This window comes from Mobula hypostoma, chromosome 4 (genome assembly GCF_963921235.1).
Source record: "Mobula hypostoma chromosome 4, sMobHyp1.1, whole genome shotgun sequence".
Classification (NCBI taxonomy): Eukaryota; Metazoa; Chordata; class Chondrichthyes; order Myliobatiformes; family Myliobatidae; genus Mobula; species Mobula hypostoma.
This window is the reverse complement of record NC_086100.1, coordinates 132,205,030-132,224,306: the sequence shown is the minus strand read 5'-3', so window position 1 is coordinate 132,224,306 and position 19,277 is coordinate 132,205,030.

Sequence of the window (19,277 nt, the reverse complement as noted above, 5' to 3'; positions counted from 1 at the left end):
TCTTCAGCGGTTCAGGAGGTGGTAGCCGGGGTGAGATCAGAGAAATCCAAGGCGTCCCCGGGGGGGCGTACCAGGAGGAGAGAGGCGGTGGGTAGCCGGTGCTATAACTGTGGGAGGGAGGGGCATTTCCGGTGGGAATGTGAGTGGCCGGGGGTGTGCTACAGCTGTGGGGAAGCAGGTCATTTGCGGAGGGATTGTGAGAGACGAGATCCTCTGAGGGGGGAGGGCCCCCGGGCCACTAAGAAGGGAGAGGTGTCGGGAAACTTAGGAGAGGCTCAGTGAGGGAACGGACTGGAGTCTCGGGAGGAACACGTTCCCAGAAAACCGCTATGGAACCCCAGAAAGTACAAGCCCAAATTCCGGATGGACTGGTGGGACCCCGTTCCAGCGTGTCCCTACGGATAGAGGGAATCTTTGCAAAAGCCATCCTTGACACCGGGTCGCAGGTTACCTTATTGTACTGGTCGTTCTACAACAAATATCTGAAGCATTTGCCAGTAACTCCGTTTAATGCACTGGAGATTTGGGGCATAAGTAATGGTGATTACCCGTACGATGGGTACTTGACAGTGAGATTGGAATTTTCGGAGGGAGATGTGGGAGTGTTGGAAGCCTTTGAGACGCTGGTGTTGGTCTGTCTGGACCCGGTGGAAATCGGTGGTGCTGCCCTGCTAGTGGGGACTAACTCCCCTCTGGTGCGATGGCTCTTGGGAGCCTGTAAGAAGAAGGCAGGGGAGAACTTTCTGGAGACCCTCTCGGTACACCCAGTGTTCCGAGCGGTGTACGAAGGAGTGGGTGAACCCCAGGGGCTGGATCCTGAGTGCAAACGAGGGACGGTGTGGTGCACTCAGGCGAGGCCTAAGGCGATACAGCCAGGGGAGGCGGCATTAGTGATGGGGACCCTCAGATTCCCCGGATTACCGACGGGCGAGGCCCTGCTAGTAGACACCCCAGAAAACCTGGAAGGGGAGTCCTGGTTCCTGGCTGGGGAGCTGGTGAGACCTGAATTGCAGAGGCCCTCAGCTGTACAGGCACGCCGGATGGGGGTGATAGTAAGGAACATAACGGAGCAGGAGATCACCTTCAAGCGCGGAATGCCCCTCGCGCACTTGTTCCTGGTGACGGTGATGTCCAGCACCCCGGTGAAGCCCACTGGAGGAAAGCTATTGGAGAACGTGGGGCGGTTGACCGAGGAGGCCTTTAATTTTGAAGTCTCCCCGGAGTATAAGAGCAGGCTGGTGGAGAAGATGCTGAAGTTAGGGGATGTCTTTTCTCAGGGCAATTTTGATGTGGGATGTTCCAAGAGCACTCGACACACTATCCGGGTGACAAATGACACCTCGTTTAGAGAAAGATCGTGGCCGTTGGCCCCAGCAGATGTGGAAGATGTGCGGCAGTTGAAAGATATAGGGATTATTGCGGAGTCCCGAAGCCCCTATGCGTCCCCTATAGTGGTGGCAAGGAAGAAAAATGGGAAGGTACGCATGTGCATGGACTACAGGACCCTGAACTGGCGCACTGTTCCCGACCAATATATAGTCCCGAGGGTGGAAGACGCATTGGCCTGTCTGAGTGGGGCGCAGTGGTTTAGAGTATTGGATTTGCGGAGTGGGTATTACCAGATTCCGATGAGTGAGACCGATAAAGAGAAGACGGCCTTTATCTGCCCCCTGGCATTTTTCCAGTTCGAACGAATGCCCCAAGGCATCTCGGGGGCCCCAGCCACCTTCCAGCGGCTCATGGAGAGGACAGTGGGGGACATGAACCTGCTGGAGGTATTGGTGTACCTCGACAACCTAATAGTGTTTGGATCTACGTTGGAGGATCATGAGGAGCGGCTGCTGAAGGTGCTGAGTCGGCTGAAGGAGGAAGGATTAAAACTTTCCCTGGATAAATGCCAGTTCTGTAAGACGTCGGTCAGTTATGTCGGGCCCATAATCTCGCGAAATGGAGTGGCCACGGATCCGGGTAAGATAGCCGCAGTAACTACCTGGCCGAGACCTCAGAAGGTGAGCACCTTACGCTCGTTTTTGGGGTTTTGCGGATATTACCGGCGATTCGTGAAAGGATATGCGAAAATGAGTCATCCATTGAACCAGCTGTTGTGTGGTTATCCACCTGTGGGGAGGAAGAGGAAGGGAAACCGAGGGCCAGAAGTTGGAGGATACTTGAACCCGAGGGAGCCTTTTGGATCGAGGTGGGATGCTAAATGTGAGGAGGCGTTCCAATCTCTAAAACAGGTGCTGACTGAGGCCCCAGTGTTGGCTTTTGCTGATCCCCGGAAGCCGTATGTTCTACACACTGATGCCAGTTACGACGGTCTGGGGGCTGTTCTGTACCAGGAACAGGGAAACGGATTGAGGCCGGTGGCATTTGTCAGCCGGACCTTGTCGCCATCTGAGAGAAACTATCCCACTCACAAGCTGGAGTTCTTGGTGTTGAAATGGGCGGTGGTGGACAAGTTGAGTGACTACCTGCCCAGTTTGAGGTGAGAACTGACAACAACCCCCTCACTTATATCCTGACCTCGGCAAATCTGGACACCACTGGGCACAGGTGGTTAGCGGCCTTGTCTGCCTATGAGTTCTGCCTGAAGTACCGCCTGGGGAGTCGGAACATGGATGCAGGTGCCCTGTCTCGTCGGGCGCACGACGAGTCGGGCACGGCTGAGGAGTGGAAGAGTGTCCCTGCCCCGGGAGTAAAGGCCATGTGTCAAGTTGGGAGCGATGGGAAAGTAGGAGCACAGATGGGAATGTACTGGGCAGTGGATCAACTGGGGGCTGACGATGACACGCTACCCACCGGTTACTGTAATGTGACTGCTCTGAGCAACAGGCAGCTGCCGGAGTTGAGCCCCCAGGAAGTGAGGGCGGCTCAGCGTGATGACCCAAGCATTGGCACTATCTGGTACGCGGTTAGCCGGGGTGATATGGGGCAGGTGGAGAAGGCAAAACATGCCTCCGTTCCTCTACTACTGAAGGAGTGGCCCCGGTTGAAGCTGAAGAACCACGTCCTGTACCGGGTCACGTCGCCCCCCGGACCACCCCCGGCGCTGGCAGCTGGTCATGCCTGAGAAGTATCGGAAGACTGTGCTCCAGGCTCTACATGATGATTCCGGGCACTTAGAGGTAGAGAAGACCTATGGATTGGTCAAGGACCGGTTTTACTGGCCCCGGATGAGGGGGGAGGTGGAAGAATACTGTAAGACCTGTAGCCGTTGCGTCAGGAGGAAGACCCTGCCTGCACAGGCGGCCCCGTTATCCCACTTGCAGAGTGCGGGACCCATGGACCTGGTGTGTATGGATTTCCTGTCTATTGAGCCAGACGCCAGCAACACCGCAAATGTCTTGGTCCTCACGGATCACTACACTAGATATGCGCAGGCTTTTCCTACTAAGGATCAGAAAGTGACTACAGTGGCGAAGGTGTTATGGTAGAAGTACTTTGCTCATTATGGCCTCCCCCGGCGGATCCACAGTGATCAGGGACGGGACTTCGAGAGCAGGCTTATCCATGAATTACTGGGTATGCTTGGGGTTGAGAAATCCAGGACCACACCCTATCAACCGCAGGGTGATCCTCAACCCGAGAGGTTTAACCGGACCCTGCTGGACATGCTCGGCACTTTGGAGATCGGACAGAAGAGTAAGTGGAGTCAGTACATCGCCTATTTGGTTCACTGTTACAATTGTACTTGCGATGATGCTACGGGGTACTCGCCCTACTATCTGATGTTCAGACGGGAAGCGAGGTTGCCCACTGATCTGTGTTTTGGGACTGAAGCGGGTGAAATACCTTCAAAGTCATGTCTGAAGTATGTGTCCGATATGAGGAGAGAGTTGAAAAGGGCGTACGAGTTGGCTGAGGCGGCAGCCACCAAGCAGAACCAGCGGAATAAGAAGAGGTATGATCAGGATGTAAAGTTCGTCCAGCTATTGCTGGAAGACTGAGTCCTTATCCGGAATTTAGGATTACCTGGTAAGCACAAGTTGGCGGACCGTCGGGCAGCCACTCCCTATGTGGTGGAGAGCCAGATGCCGAATCTCCCTGTTTACCGGGTGAGACCCGAGGATGGGAAGGGGCCTGTCAAGGTACTCCATCGGAACCACCTGTTGCCTCTGGGTCGCGAGGTGAAGGTAGACGCAGAGTCCGAATGGGAGTTTACGCCTAGTACGAGGACTCTGCGAGGGCGCGGGGCGAGGGAAGAGCCCGCTGCGAAGGAGACGGGGCCGGTCCCCACTTCAAAAAGGGATACTGCTTCGGAAGACAATGATTCGGACATGTGGCACCTGTTTCCGTTCGCTGATTCCCCGGTGCCAGGAGAAGAGACTCCTGGCCCTTCCATCACTGAGTCAGGGGAACCGAGGAAGGGTGTTGCAGAGCCGCCTGTATTACAGCCGGGATTGGGGGAGGGTGTTGCAGAGCCACCTGTATTACAGCCGGGATTGGGGGAGGGTGTTGCAGAGCCGCCTGTATTCCAGCCGGGATTGGGGGAGGGTGTTGCAGAGCCGCCTGTATTACAGCCGAGATTGGGGGAGGGTGTTGCAGAGCCGCCTGTATTACAGCCGGGATTGGGGGAGGAGAGGGTGGAGGCAGAACCCGAGCCAGAGGGCTCACAGGGGCTGAGGGATCCCGGTGAGGGGGAGGGTCCGACAGATAGGCCCGGGGGGGGGTCACCTGGGGTGTCTGAACAGGAAGAGTCAGCAGAGGAAGTACAGAGGCCTCAGAGGAGTAGACATCCCCCGGAGAGACTGACTTATACAGCGCCGGGAGAACAGGGTGTGATCTCTACTGCCCTGGAAAGTTATGTCACTGCTTTATGCACCTGGGTTGGGTTTTGTGTTTTACAAGGAGCACTGGTGAACTCTGTTAACGTCATGAGGGCATAACTTTTATTGGTGGGGGGAGAGTGTATGGGGTCTTTCTTTTTTTGTTAAATTTAAAATGGCTTCTCTTGTCATGTTATACTGGGGAATGCTGAGACAGTCTCTAACTAGACAGTTGCTTGGGTTATTAGAGACAGCAGGGTGTTATTAGCCAATGGGTGATCATGTATCGTTTTGTTTTCGGATACAATGTTGTATCATATGACTGCGGACTGGGTTTTGGCGGGGAGTCGGAGGAGAGACGGGGAGGACGGTGGACGTGCGGGGGTTTTTGGCGGGGAGTCGGAGGAGAGACGGGGAGGACGGTGGATGGGGTTTTGGCGGGGAGTTGGAGGAGAGATGGGGAGGATGGTGGACGTGCGGGGGTTTTTGGCGGGGAGGACGGTGGACGGGGTTTTGGCGGGGAGTCAGAGGAGAGACGGAGAGGACGGTGGACAGGGTTTTGGCGGGGAGTCGGAGGAGAGACGAGGAGGTCGGTGGACGGGGTTTTGGCGGGGAGTCGGAGGAGAGACAAGGAGGACGGCGGACGTGTGGGGGTTTTTGGCAGGAAGTCGGAGAAGAGACTGGGAGGACGGCGGACGTGCGGAGAGGCTCCAGTTGATCACTCCGGGTGGTCCTGAGCCGTGAGTTGACAGGATCTGGGTGGTCGTCAGGAATCGATTGAGCTCCAACGATAGCGCGCGAAGAACTTGGACTTTGATAAGTGTTGGCGCCTTTTTTTTCCATTACTTCCCTTTCTGTATCGAATTTATATTAATGTCATAGAATTAGTAATACCTATAAAGTGTACTTGTTAAAATTTACTGGGTGTGCTGGCTGATGATTGATGTTTGGGATTGACTCGGGCGGCAACCGACCCTGTGGGGAGTGTTGAGGCAGGTGCTGGGCGTGATTTCCCCTAGACATATACGAGCCAATATAACAGAACGTTACATACAAATTGCCCCCCAGCCTTCTCTGCAGCAGAAAAACAACAAAACAGAGTTCATCCAGCTTCCAGGTTACCAGGATTGGAGAGCATATGGTATGAAGAGATTCTTCACCCTTCCCAAAGTCTCCACATCCTTCCCCTCATGGAGCAACCAGAACTGAATGCAATACTCCAGAAGCACTCTAACCAGAGCTTTATAAAGCTTGTAATACAAGGTGCTTACTCATGATGCCTTGACTAATAAAGGTAAGCATGCCACACATCTCCTCTAACCCCTGCCCCCATCAACCCTTTCAGGAAGCAATCCACTTCCAGTTCCTTCTGTATATTAACACTGTTAAAAGTCCTGCTATTCACTGTGTACTGCCCCTTTACACTTGATCTCCTGAAGCACTACATTTAGATGGAGAAGTATGGAGGACATGGCACCGTCAGCATAAGACGCTTGTTTATGCAGTTTTTAGAAGGACTTTAACCGTGTAAAGTGCAAACACAATGTTTCACTCATTGGCACACACTGAGAGAGAATAATTTCATAAACACTATGCAACTGCAAATTTGACACATGTTAATTGCCAAGGTTCTTAAACACTCACATTGGAGACGATCACCAATGACAGTACACATTGATCAGCTTATCAACAACAGCAGTGGCACAGGTATGTGAACATTTTGCTGACATTGACACCAAGATCCTGGTGAACACTATGGACACCTCATGAGAATTCCTGACCACGATGGTGCCAGGAGGCAATAAAGGCCAAAACGAAGCAGCAGTGATCATCCATAGTGACAGCACGAGGGCCTGGATCACCACAACAAGACTTACCAGGATACTCAAGTTCAATATAAACAACAAGAAATCACATCCACCCACAAGCGTGCAACTACATTCACATTCTTCCATTCCTCCCAACAAAGGTGTAAGGATCCTACATATTCAGCAAGGGCTAACCTAATATACATTACAACCTACTCACTAAAACTTTTCTCTCTCCCTTGTGTAAAAATGAATGCCCCACATTTCAGTACCAGGTTGGAGCGGATGGTGTTGAGAGGTTGGTTTTGTGAGGAGGGCTCTACTATGCTCACTGACCCAGTCATTTGGAGGGAGAACACAGATCTAGGAGGTTCAGCTTTCAATGAGACAGGAACCACCTGTGACTTGAAGATGACTGAATGGGTGGTGTGGTCATGTCTAATACTTATTCCCATACCTCTTTTTCCCTTACTTCAATGTCTGTCTCAAAACATACAAATGGTTCAATATAGTCTTCATCTTTGCCCTGTAGAGAATGAAAATGCAGCCCTTATTCACTGGTTTATATGTGAATCCAGATTTAATATGATTGACATTACTTGCTTAATTAAGGAGAAAGTGAGGATGCTGTCCTTTCCAATGATGTCCACAAACTGTAAACAAATCTTCTTTTGACTAAGGCTGTCCCTCTGGATGGTGAGAATGACTTGCTTCCACTCCATTTCTGTGGGTCCTGAGGTTACTGATGAAGTTAATATAGGAAAAGTTGACCCTTCCATGATGTCTGGATGCAGGAGGTGCCTGATGGCTGGGCAGGTTGGTATTTGAGAACCACAGTGCTTGTTCGGTTATTTATGTTGGGCTTCCGTGTGCTCCCAAAAATAGGACTCAAGGTTCTCAGTGCATTCTCAGTGTTCCTCCTCTGGTTTGAGTGGCCATGTGCCACAGTCATGACCTGCTTTTTTATCTTCCTTCTGTTGAACATGGAGCGGTACAGAACGATACAGGCCACTCGGCCCATGATGTAATACTCTTTTATCAATCTAACCTTTCCCTCCCACACAGCCCATGACACTCCATTTTGCTTCCATTCATGTGCCTATATAAAAGTCCCTACTGTATTAGTGTCTACCACCACTCTCAACTGTGCATTTCAGACACCTACCACCCACTGTGTAAAAAACCTACACTTGATATCTTGGTTGAACTTTGTTCCATGCACAGTACAATGATCACTCTGGAATTAGCAATTGCCTCCCTGGAAAAAGGTTGCTGGCTGTCCATTCTACCTATGCCCCTTACAATGTTATGTACTACTATCAAGTCATCTCTCTGCTAAGTACCTTGGCTACCTCCTCCGACTCCATGCACATATATCCACTATCGCTCCTGATTGGTCCTATACTCAGAATCATTCTCTTGCTCTTCATATACTTGTAGAATGCCTTTGGGTGTTCCTTAATCCTGCTCGCCAAGGCCTTCTCATGGCCTCTCAGACCCCACAGCTTTGATTCTGCATTGCCTCCACTCAACCTGCCTCAGTTCCTTTGTGGGATCTATCTATCCTGCTCCTTGTGAACTATTCAAGAAACTTCAGATCTCTCTGCTCTGCCGTCCTCCCAGCCCGTATCCTCCTCCAATCCACCTGGGCAAGCTCCTCTCTCATGCCTCTGTAATTCCCTTTATTCCATTGTGATACAGATAGAAACATAGAAAACCTACAGCACAATACAGGGCCTTTGGTCCACAAAGCTGTGCCGAACATGTCCTTACCTTAGAACTACCTAGGCTTACCCATAGCCCTCTATTTTTCTAAGTTCCATGTATCCATCCAGGAGTCTGTTAAAAGACCCTATCATTTCCTACTCCACCACCACCACCGGCAGCCCATTCCACGCACTCACCACTCTCTGTGTAAAAAACCTTACCCCTGACATCTCCTCTGTACCTACTTCCAAGCACCTTAAAACTATGCCCTCTCGTGCTAGCCATTTCAGCCCTGGGAAAAAGCCTCTGACGATCAATGCCTCTCATTATCTTGTACACCTCTATCAGGTCACTTCTCATCCTCTTTCGTTCCAAGGAGAAAAGGCCGAGTTCACTCAAACTATCCTCATTAGACATTCTTCCCAATCCAGGCCACATCCTTGTAAATCTCCTCTGCACTCTTTCTATGATTTCCACATCCTTCCTGTAGTGAGGAGACAAGAATTGAGCACAATACTCCAAGTGGAGTCTGACCAGGGTCCTATATAGCTCCAACATTACCTCTCAGCTCTTAAAGTCTATCCCATGGTTGATGAAGGCCAATGCACTGTATGCCTTCTTAACCCATAGAGTCAAACTGTGTGCAGCTTTGAGTGTCCTATGGACTTGGACCCCAAGATCCCTCTGATCCTCCACACTGCCAAGAGTCTTACCATTAATACTATATTCTGCCATCATATTTGACCTACCAAAATGAACCATTTCACACTTATTTGGGTTGAACTCCATCTGCCACTTCTCAGCCCAGTTTTGCATTCTGTCAGTGTCCCACTGTAACTTCTGACAGCCCTCCACACAATCCACAACATCCCCAACCTTTGTGTCATCAGCAAATTTACTAACCCAACCCTCCACTTTCTCATCCAGGTCATTTATAAAAATCACGGAGAGTAGGGGTCCCAGAACAGATCCCTGAGGCACACCACTGGTCACCGACCTTCATGCAGAATATGACCCATCTACAACCACACTTTGCCTTCTGTGGGTAAGTCAGTTCTGGATCTACAAAGCAATGTCCCCTTGGATCCCATGCCTCCTTACTTTCTCAATAAGCCTTGCATAGGTTACCTTATCAAATGCCTTGCTAAAATCCATATACACTACATCTACTGCTCTACCTTCATCAATGTGTTTAGTTACATCCTCAAAAAATTATGTGAGATACATGTGAGTTATGCTTATCCCTCACAAATTGCAGTATGAATTCAATCATATTATGATCACTAACTCCTAAGGGTTCCTTTATGTTAAGCACTCTAATAAGATTTGGCTTATTACTCAACATCCAATTTAAGATAGCCTTTCCCTGAGTAGGCTCAAGCACAAGCTGCTCGAAAAAGCCATTTCATGGGCATTCAACAAGTTCCTTCCCTTGCGATCTGACACCAGCCTGGTTTTCCCAATCCTCTTGCAGATTGAAGTCCCCCATTACAATTGTGTCATTACATTTATTACATGCCTTTTTCAGCTCCCTTTGCAATCTTAACCCCACATCTTGGCTACTATTTGGAGGCCAATATATGATTCCCATAATGGTTTTTATATCCTTGTAATTTCTTAACTCTTTCTAAAGATGTAATTCCATCTCTTATAAACAGAGCCACACCACCGCCTATGCCTTCCTGCCTGTCTTTTCAATACAAAGAATATCCTTTGATGTTTAGCTCGCAACAATGGCCTTCTTCTAGCCATGACTCCGTGATGCCTACAATGTCATACTGACCAATCTCTAATTGTGCCATGAGTTTGTCCACCTTATTTTGAATGCTACGTGCATTTAAATATAGCATCTTCGGTCCTGCATTCATCACCCTTTTGAATTTTGCTTCTGAGGTATAATTTTACTTCTTACTCTGTTTACATTTGTACCCAATCTTTGGCTTGCCATCCCTTAAATTTATGTTACACCCATCATCTACTTGTAAACCTGCTGACTCATCCTCAGCTCTATCATCTTGGTCCCCATGCCCCTGCTGTATTAGTTTAAACTACTCCCAGCAGCTCCAGTAAATCTGCCTGCAAAATTATCGGTCTCCCTCAGATTCAAGTGCTACCTATCCCTTTTGTATGGTCCTGCCTGCCCCAGAAGAGGTCCCAATTATCCAGGAATCTGAATCCCTATCCCCTGCTTCAATTCTTCAGCCACACATTTATCTGCCACCTCATTCTATTCATATCCTCACTGTCACGTTGCACAGGCAGCAATCCCGAGATTACTACCCTTAAGGTCTTGCTTCTCAGCCTCGTTCCTAACTCCCTATATTCTTTTTACAGGACCTCTTCCCCTTTTTCTTTCTATGCTGTTGGTACCAATATGTACCACAACTTCTGGCTGCTCACTCTCCCTTTTCAGGATATTGTGGATGCATCCAGAAACACTACGAACCCTGGACCTGGGAGGCAAACTATGATTTGTGTTTCCTTTTTGCATCCACAGAACTGCCTGTCTGTCTTTCTGACTATAGAGCCTCTTATAACAGCTGCCATCTCTTCAGTTCCCTGCCCTCGTGGGCTACAGGGCCAGGATGGAGGTACAGAAGCCTGAAGGCACACACTCAGCGATTCAGGAACAGCTTCTTCCCCTCTGCCATCTGATTCCTAAATGGCCATTGAACTCTTGGACACTACCTCACTTTTTTAATATATATTATTTCTGTTTTTTGCACGATTTTTAATCTATTCAATATAAGTATACTGTGATTGCTTTACTTATTTATTTATAATTATTATTTTATTTTGTTTTTTTTCTATATTGTGTATTGTATATAACTGCTGCTGCTAAGTAACAAATTTCATGTCACATGCCAGTGATAATAAACCTGATTCTGATTCAGACTCAGTGCCAGAGGCATGGCCATTGTTGCTTCCCCCAGCTAGGTTGTCCCCACCCAACAATACTCAAAATGGAGTTGAGGGAACAGCCACAGGGGTGCTCTCCACTATCTGATATTCCCCCTTTCCTCTCCTGACAGTCACCCATTTAATTGTCTCCTGTAACCTTGGGGTGACAACCTCCCTGTAGCTCCTGTCTATCACTGCCTCTGTCTCCCTAACACGCAGAAGGTCATCGAGCTGCAACTCCAGTTCCCTAACACGGTCTCTAAGGAGATTCATGTCAATGCACCTGGTGCAGATGCAGCCGTCGGGGAGGCTGGGAGTCTCCTGGAATTCCCACATCTGATGCCCAGAATAGAACACTGGTTCTGTAGGCATACCCCCTGTTATCTCTAGAGTTAAATAAGAAATAAAGAATAAACTTACCGAGACTCTGCCTGTTCTCGCCGATTCCCTGTTTGAGCCAAAGCATCCCTATTCTGCCTCAGACTACTCCTGTCCCCACGGTTCAGATATGGCCCAAGTGTGGAGTGAGAGACACTGAAGCAGGTCGATAGTTCACAGATTTTAATTTGAAAAAGGGAAAATAAAACAATAAATGCTAGGCCAAACAGGGCCACTAATTAAAACTCTCAAAAGGGAAACAAAGCCTACAGTGCAGCGGAAAAGAATATCTAAACATTAGACGAATACTGCTAGTCTTCAGAGTCAGTTGATTCTGAAAGTCCAATATCTCAGTGAAGGCTGAATGCAAAACAGCAGCGAAGCTTTGCTGTGCTCTGTCCAAGTCTCGACGAGCACTACGATGACAAGTATGGAGTTAAGTACTATCACGATTAAATAATAATAACCTGACACATGCAAATTCACAAGTGCAATTGCCGTATCTACTGCGCTGTGGAATCCGTGGTTGTGACAGGGCTCCCCTCTCTAGGCGCAGCCCCTGAGGCGCCACAGACCTGTGTCTGCTGGAAGTCCCGGATCAGCGACTTGTCCAAGGTGTCCTTCATCGGGATCCAAGTACGTTCTTCTGGGCCATACTCTTCCCAGTCCACAAGATACTGGACCTTACCACGTACCCGGCAAGATGCCAGGAGGCGCTGCACAGTATAGACAAGGGAATCAGCTACCAGGCGGGGAGGTGGAGGATGTGGGATGACTGGGGCCAGGGGAGAGGTAGTAACCAGCTTGAGCTGGGAGACATGGAATACTGGGTGGATCTTCAGTGATGCTGGCAGACTCAATCTATAGGATACCTTGTTAACAGCCTTTTCCACTGCAAACAGTCTCACGTAGTGTGGTGCCAATTTCCAGTCCTCGACTTGCGGGGAAGATCCTTTGATGGCAACCAGACCTCCTCTCCTGACTTGAATGGCCTTACCTGTCGACGGAACTGATCAGCCTGCCAGGAATGCTGTTTCTGGGCGCGTAGCAGAGAAGCCCTGGTTTGTCTCCAGGTGAGCTTGTAGCGCTGGATCAGCTGTTCAGCAGCAGGAACTCCTACATTGATCTCCTGATCAGGGAAGAGTGGGGCTGGAGTCCCTTCTGGCATTCAAAGGGGGACATACTTGTGGAGGACGACTGGAGGTTATAGTGGGCGATCTCTGCCCAAACCAATTGGGAGCTCCAGGACGTGGGGTTGGAAGAGGCAAGACAGCGCAGGGTTGTCTGTAACTCCTGGTTCACTCTCTCGTTCTGGCCATTAGATTGGGGGTGGAAACCAGACAAGAGGCTGGCCATGGCTCCTATGAGAGACCAGAAAGCCTTCCAAAAGTGGAAAGTGAACTGTGGTCCAGGATCAGACCCTATGTCTTGAGGAAAGCCATGAAGCCTGAACACATGTTGAACCATGAGTTTGGCAGTCTCATGAGCCGATGGGAGCTTGGGGAGGGCAATGAAGTGGGCAGCCTTGGAAAATCGGTCCACAACGACCAAAATGGTGGTGTTTCCATTACACGGGGGCAGACCAGAGATGAAATCTACTGAGAGGTGGGACCAGGGGCGGTGGGGCACAGGCAGTGGACATAACAGACCTGCAGAACACTGGTGTGATGTCTTGTTCCGAGCACAGGTGGGACAGGCAGCTACAAAGTCGTGGACATCCTGGGACATAGATAGCCACCAAAATTGTCTCTTTATAAACTCCTGAGTTCCCAGACGTCCAGCCAGACAGGAGGAGTGACCCCATTCCAACACAGCAGCAGGGACAAACAGCTGGTTGGGAGGAGCCCTATCCGGGCCTGGATCTGATTGTTGGGCGGCCCTCACCTCTGCCTCTGTTCCCCAGGTCACCGGAGCAGCGATACACGAGCGAGGAAGAATGGGATCTGGATCGGCATTGTTCTCAGTTATGTCAGGAGAGAGCGTCGGTGTTTGTATTCTTGCTGCCGGGTCGGTAAGTGAGGACGAAATTGAACCGTGTGAAGAAGAGAGCCCACCAGGCTTGACGAGAGTTGAGTCTCTTAGCATCCTGAATATATGAAAGGTTCTTGTGATCTGTCCAGACCAAGAATAGATACTCTGCCCTCTCCAGCCAGTGTCGCCATTGTCATGGTCCAGTCCATGAAATCCGCATTCCGGTTCATGGTTCAGTTCATGTTCCCAGGTTTTCCAGTTTTCCCCAGTTTCTGTTGAGGCAGCTGATTCTCGTTTGGGCTGGCTTCATAAATAGCTTCAGGATTCAGCCTCTGACTGCTGGATTGCTCCTGTCCATACCCCCTGTAATCCCTTCTGTTCCCCTTCCTTCTGTTGCCTCGCGTCGCCTGAAGCCTTGCCTTGCCTTACCTCGCCTCACCTCACCTGAAGCCTTGCCTTGCCTCGCCTCGCTTCGCCTCTTCTGAAGCCTTGCCTTATCTGAAGCCTTGCCTTGCCTGTAACCTTGGCTTGCACCACTATCAAGTTCTATCACCGGAGCAAGATAAGGAACTGTCTATCGTTGTTTTGAACTGTCTCTGTGTCCACGCCTTCACTAGGTAGGTCCGGCCGTTTGCCCGCTATCTAGTGATGGGGACCCGTCTGTGTCCATGCCTTCGCTAGGTAGGTCTGGCCGTCTGCCGCTACCTTGTGTAACGAACTGTCTCGTCGTATTCTGCATTCTGTGTAATGAGTCCGGCCCTACGTCCTGTACCCAAAGAGGGGTCCCGGCTCTGTGTTCAGTGTATGAGTCCTGGCCCTATGTCCTGTTTCCAAGGAGGGGTCCTGGCTCTGTGTTCCATGTTCCTGTCTTTCCCTCACCAAGGCTCTGCGTTCCTGTCTCTCCCTTGACCTAGTCAAGGCTTCAGTGTCTCACGTCCAGTCCTGTTGCCTTGTCTCGTCCAGGGCCTGTGTCATGTCCAGTATCCTTTCTTCCCCACTTCCCTTGCTTTCTTGACTAATCTAGTCCTGTTCCTTGTACTTCAGTGTCTGTGCCTCGCTTTTGGGTCCATTTCCAATGCCCCTCCTCCTCCCCCCACTATGACAGCCATTCCTCCAGGACCTCTTGACAGTCAAAAGCTCCCGGTTCCCAACATCATAATTCCTCTCGGCTGGAGTCAAGCGACGGGAAAGAAAGGCACAAGGGTGTTGCTGACTATCCGCAGACGAGCACTGAGAGAGGACAGCTCCAATGCCCACATCAGATGCATCCACCTCGACAATGAATGGCTGAGATGGGTCTGGGTGTTGCAGCAGCGGGGCTGTGGTGAAACGTCACTTTAGCTCTGAAATTGCTTGGTTGGCATCGTCCATTCAATGGATTCCTGCTGAGGTCTTCTCGGTGAGTGCATTAATTGGAGCCACGATAGAGTCGAAATTCCGGATGAAGCAGCAATAAAAGTTTGCAAATCCCATGAAGCGCCGTACCTGTTTGACTGTAAATGGTTTGGGCCACTCTGCAACTGCCTGAACTTTACTAGGGTCCATTTGAACACCAGATGGGGTAAGTATATAGCCCCAAAACGAGACCTGGTCTTTATGGAAATCACATTTCTCAGGCTTGGCATACAGGTTTTTTTCAAGAAGGCGTCTGAGTACGCTCCGGACATGCTCGATGTGAGCGGGAATAGATAAGGATGTCATCTAAATACACAAACACAAACTGGTTCAACATGTCCCTAAGCACATCATTAACCAAGGCCTGGAATACAGCTTCTTTTCTTTTGGCCAGACCAAAAGGCATCACCAGAGATTCATAGTGGCCATTAGAGGTGCTGAAAACCATTTTCCACTCATCCCCTTCTCTTATGTGAATCAGATTGTAAGCATTGCGCAGATCAATTTTGGAAAATATTGTTGCTACCTGAAGATGTTCAAATGCAGACGCCAGCAAGGGAAGAGGGCAGCGGTTCTTCACAGTGATGTTGTTCAGGGGTCGATAATCGATGCAGGGATGGAGCTTGCCATTTTTCTTGCTCACAAAAAAGAAGCCCACTCCTGCCGGCAAGGTTGACGGATGGATAAACTCCATGCTCAATGCCTCCTTAATGTATTCCTCCATAGCCACTCTTTCAGGACAAGAGAGCGATAAGAGCCGGCCCCGGGGAGAACTGGTGCCGGGTAGGAGGTCTATGGCACAGTTGTATGGCTGGTGTGAGGGCAGGGTGGTGGCCTTTATTTTACTGAAAACCTCAAGGAGATCTGCATATTCAGCGGGAATCCCAGACAGGTCCACATCCTTAGCTGACACAGGAGAGGATTCATGGAATGGAGCTTGAGCTGGACCCAGACAGGTAGACAGGCATGCCCGTCCCCACTCTTGGAGTACCTTCAGAGACCAATTGATCCGTGGGTTATGTCAGGATAACCGGGGAGACCAAGTACTAGTGGCCGTTCAGGTGAATTCACCAGAAAGAAAGATTTTTCTTCATGATGGTTGCCTTCGAGCCCCTGGTGGAGGGGTTTGGTGGTAAGGTGGATCTGGCCGGTTCCCAGTGGTCGACCGTCCAGCGCCTTGACATTGATCTTTTCTGTTAGTTCCTGAGTTGGAACTCCCCATCTTTGAGCAAGAGAGATGTCCGTAAGATTCCTGGCTGCACTGGAGACAATAAACACCTTAAGTTCATGGGTCTGAGACCTCCACAACAAGGAAGCTGCGAGCATTGCAGAATTAGGGGAAGCTGACTGAAGAGAGAACCGAGCCGTCAGGATTCCCCTCCCTGCTGACGGGTATTCTCTTTTACGGGATGCTTGGAACGTATCAACCGGAAGTGTCCTGGATCACTACAGTGAAGGCAGGAACTTGTTCTCCAGCGCCGCTCTCGTTCCTCCTGAGACAGGCGCATGAGTCCCACTTGCATAGGCTCCTCCATGGGCTGGGTGCTGGGTGGTGAGGGAGGGGGAGAGGGCGGGAAACAATGGTGATCAGATGAGGGGGGGGAGAGGGCGAGGAAAGACGGTGATCAGGCGGCGCGTAGGAAGTTTGAAACATTCTTTCCCTGCGTCACTCAGTCACCCGGTCGTCAACTCGAATAGCCAGATTAATCAGGTCATCCAGACTATCGTGCTCGTCCCTGACAGTGATCTCATGCCAGACCCCTGCGTTCAGTCCACACTGGAAGGCAGTAATGAGAGATCTCTCATTCCATCCCATCTCTACTGCAAGGGTACGGAATTTAACTGCGTAGGCTCTCATCGTTCCTCTGCCTTAGCGCAGGTCCAAGAGTCAGTGGGCAGCCTCCTGACCCCTTACTGGAAGATCAAAGACCCTCCTTAACTCTGTCACAATATGTTGGAACGACTGGGCTACAGGGTATCCTTGCTCCCGTAAAGCATTGAACAGGCTGAGTGGAGATCGGTCAAGAAGATTGACCTTGTACGCCAATTTTCACGCATCATCACCAAAACGACCAGGCTGGGCTCACATTGAGTAATAAAATTCCTGCAACTATCGGGATCACCAGAATATCTGCCTGGTGGTGAAATACTCGGTTCCTGAACAGTCGTGGGAGTTGGATCTGGTCTGGGTGCAGGAGCGGGAGCATTAGTAGCAGAACAGAAGGACCTGCGGGATGCTCGGAGTGGGACTGAGACAGCCTGAAGCTGTTGAATTGAGCTGGGGAGAATGTTAATGGTTGTCCGCTGATGCTGGCTGTTCACAGGAAGTTCATGGACAGCGGCTGTGAGTGTGGAAATCACAGACACCCGAGTCCGATTGTCTGCGGTGAGCTGTTGAACAGCTGCAGCTAGGGACGATACCTGTTCATCCAAGTGAGACTGGGCTTGTCGACATGAGGTTATCTGCCTCATTGCCTCCGTAACTTCACTGAGAACAGATTCCATTCCCTGTAGCTTGTCTCTGACCTGACCAATGAATCTCACGGCCAAGTTCAGCTGCTTCCTTCCTGCTGGGTCCATCTTCGTGTGTGGTCGAGACTTGCTGTCACCACGGTTCAGGTATGGCCCCAGTGTGGAGTGAGAGACACTGAAATGGGTCAATAGTTCACAGACTTTAATTTGAAAAAGGGAAAATAAAACAATAAATGCTCGGCCAAACAGGCCTAGTGGTTGTGACAACTCCGCGATGACCACTCCCACAATGACCGCACCGCTAGGCAGTACCTCTCTTTAGAGTGACTGGGTTTCCTATCGAAAATCTTTGTCAGACCTGCGCAGGAATGTTCCTGTTGCAGCTGCTCATTACTCCAATCGACGACTTCCATCGAAAAACTTGCTGCTTTTTCAAGCTCTTTGTTGGACCTGCGTGGGAACACTCCTGTTGCATCTGTGCAGTACTCCAATCTCATTGTAATTAGAATGGTTGTTGAGAGTGGGGAAGTTTAGGACCAGAGGATCCTCAGAATAGAAGGACAACACTTTAGAACAGAGATGAAGATGAATTTCTTTAGCCAGAGGGTGGTGAATGTGTGGAATTCATTGCTATGGATGGCTATGGTGGCTAAGTCACCTAGCAGTGGTTGATTTTTCACTAAGTGGCCAAGCAGAGGTTGATAAATTCTTGATTAGTAAGGGTGTCAAAGGATATGGGGAGAAGGCAGAAAAACAGAGTTGAAAGGGAAAATAAACCAACCATGAACAAATGGCAGAGATGGCCTAGTTCTGTTCCTTTGTATCATGGTCTAGTGGTCTTATGAACAGAGACGATTTGCTAGTGGTCTCCTTCTATGTCATAATCATTCTATGATTCTACAATTTCATTGTTCCCTTGTCCAACTGTGAATAGTTTGGACACAAACACTGATCATTGTGGTCCCCACTAATCAATATTTGCATTCCTGGGAAAGACCTATGTGTTCCTTCTCTTCATTGCAGGTTGAGTTGGTAGCAAAGAAAGCAACAGCTTTCTCTACTCACCATAAGAGCATCAGATATAGGACCAGAATTAGGCCATTCAACCAATGAGTCTCTTCACCATTCAATTTTAGCTGATATCCTTAACCCCATTCTCTCACCTTCTCGGCATAATTCTTAACTCCCTTACCAATCAAGAATCTATCAACCCCTGACTTAAGTGCACCCAATAACTTATCCTCCACAGCCCTCTATAGCAACAAATTCCATAAATTCACCACCCTCATGCTAAAGAAGTTCTTCCTTATCACAATTTTAAAGGGACATACTTTATCCCGGGGCTGTGCACTGATATCCTAGATTCCACTCTCAATAGAAACAGCCTCTGAATGTCAACTCTACCCACGCCTTTCAGTATATGATGTTTCAATGAGACAACCTCTCACTCTTCTGAACTTCATTGAATATAGGTCCAGTGACATCAAACATCTCATATGTTAAGCCCTTCATTCCTTGGATAATTCTTGTGAAACTTCCCCTGGCCCCTCTCCAGGGCTAGCACAACCCTCCTTAGATCGGGAGCCCATAGCTCCTCATAACATTCCATCTGCAGTCTGACCAGCACATTATAAAGCCTCAGAAGTACATGCTTGCTTCTATATTTTTGTACTCTCGAAAGGAATCCTAACATTGCATTTGCATATTTATTACCGACTCAACCTGCAATTTAACCTTGAGGGAATCATGAAACTGTCAGGGCGCTGAAGCGGGGACCCAATCACAGACCAAGTACTGTGTGCAGTGTGAGTAGCAAATCCAGAGGGGCAACAATGTCAGCATCAAAGTTCAGGCGGAGATCAAAAATTCCACAGAA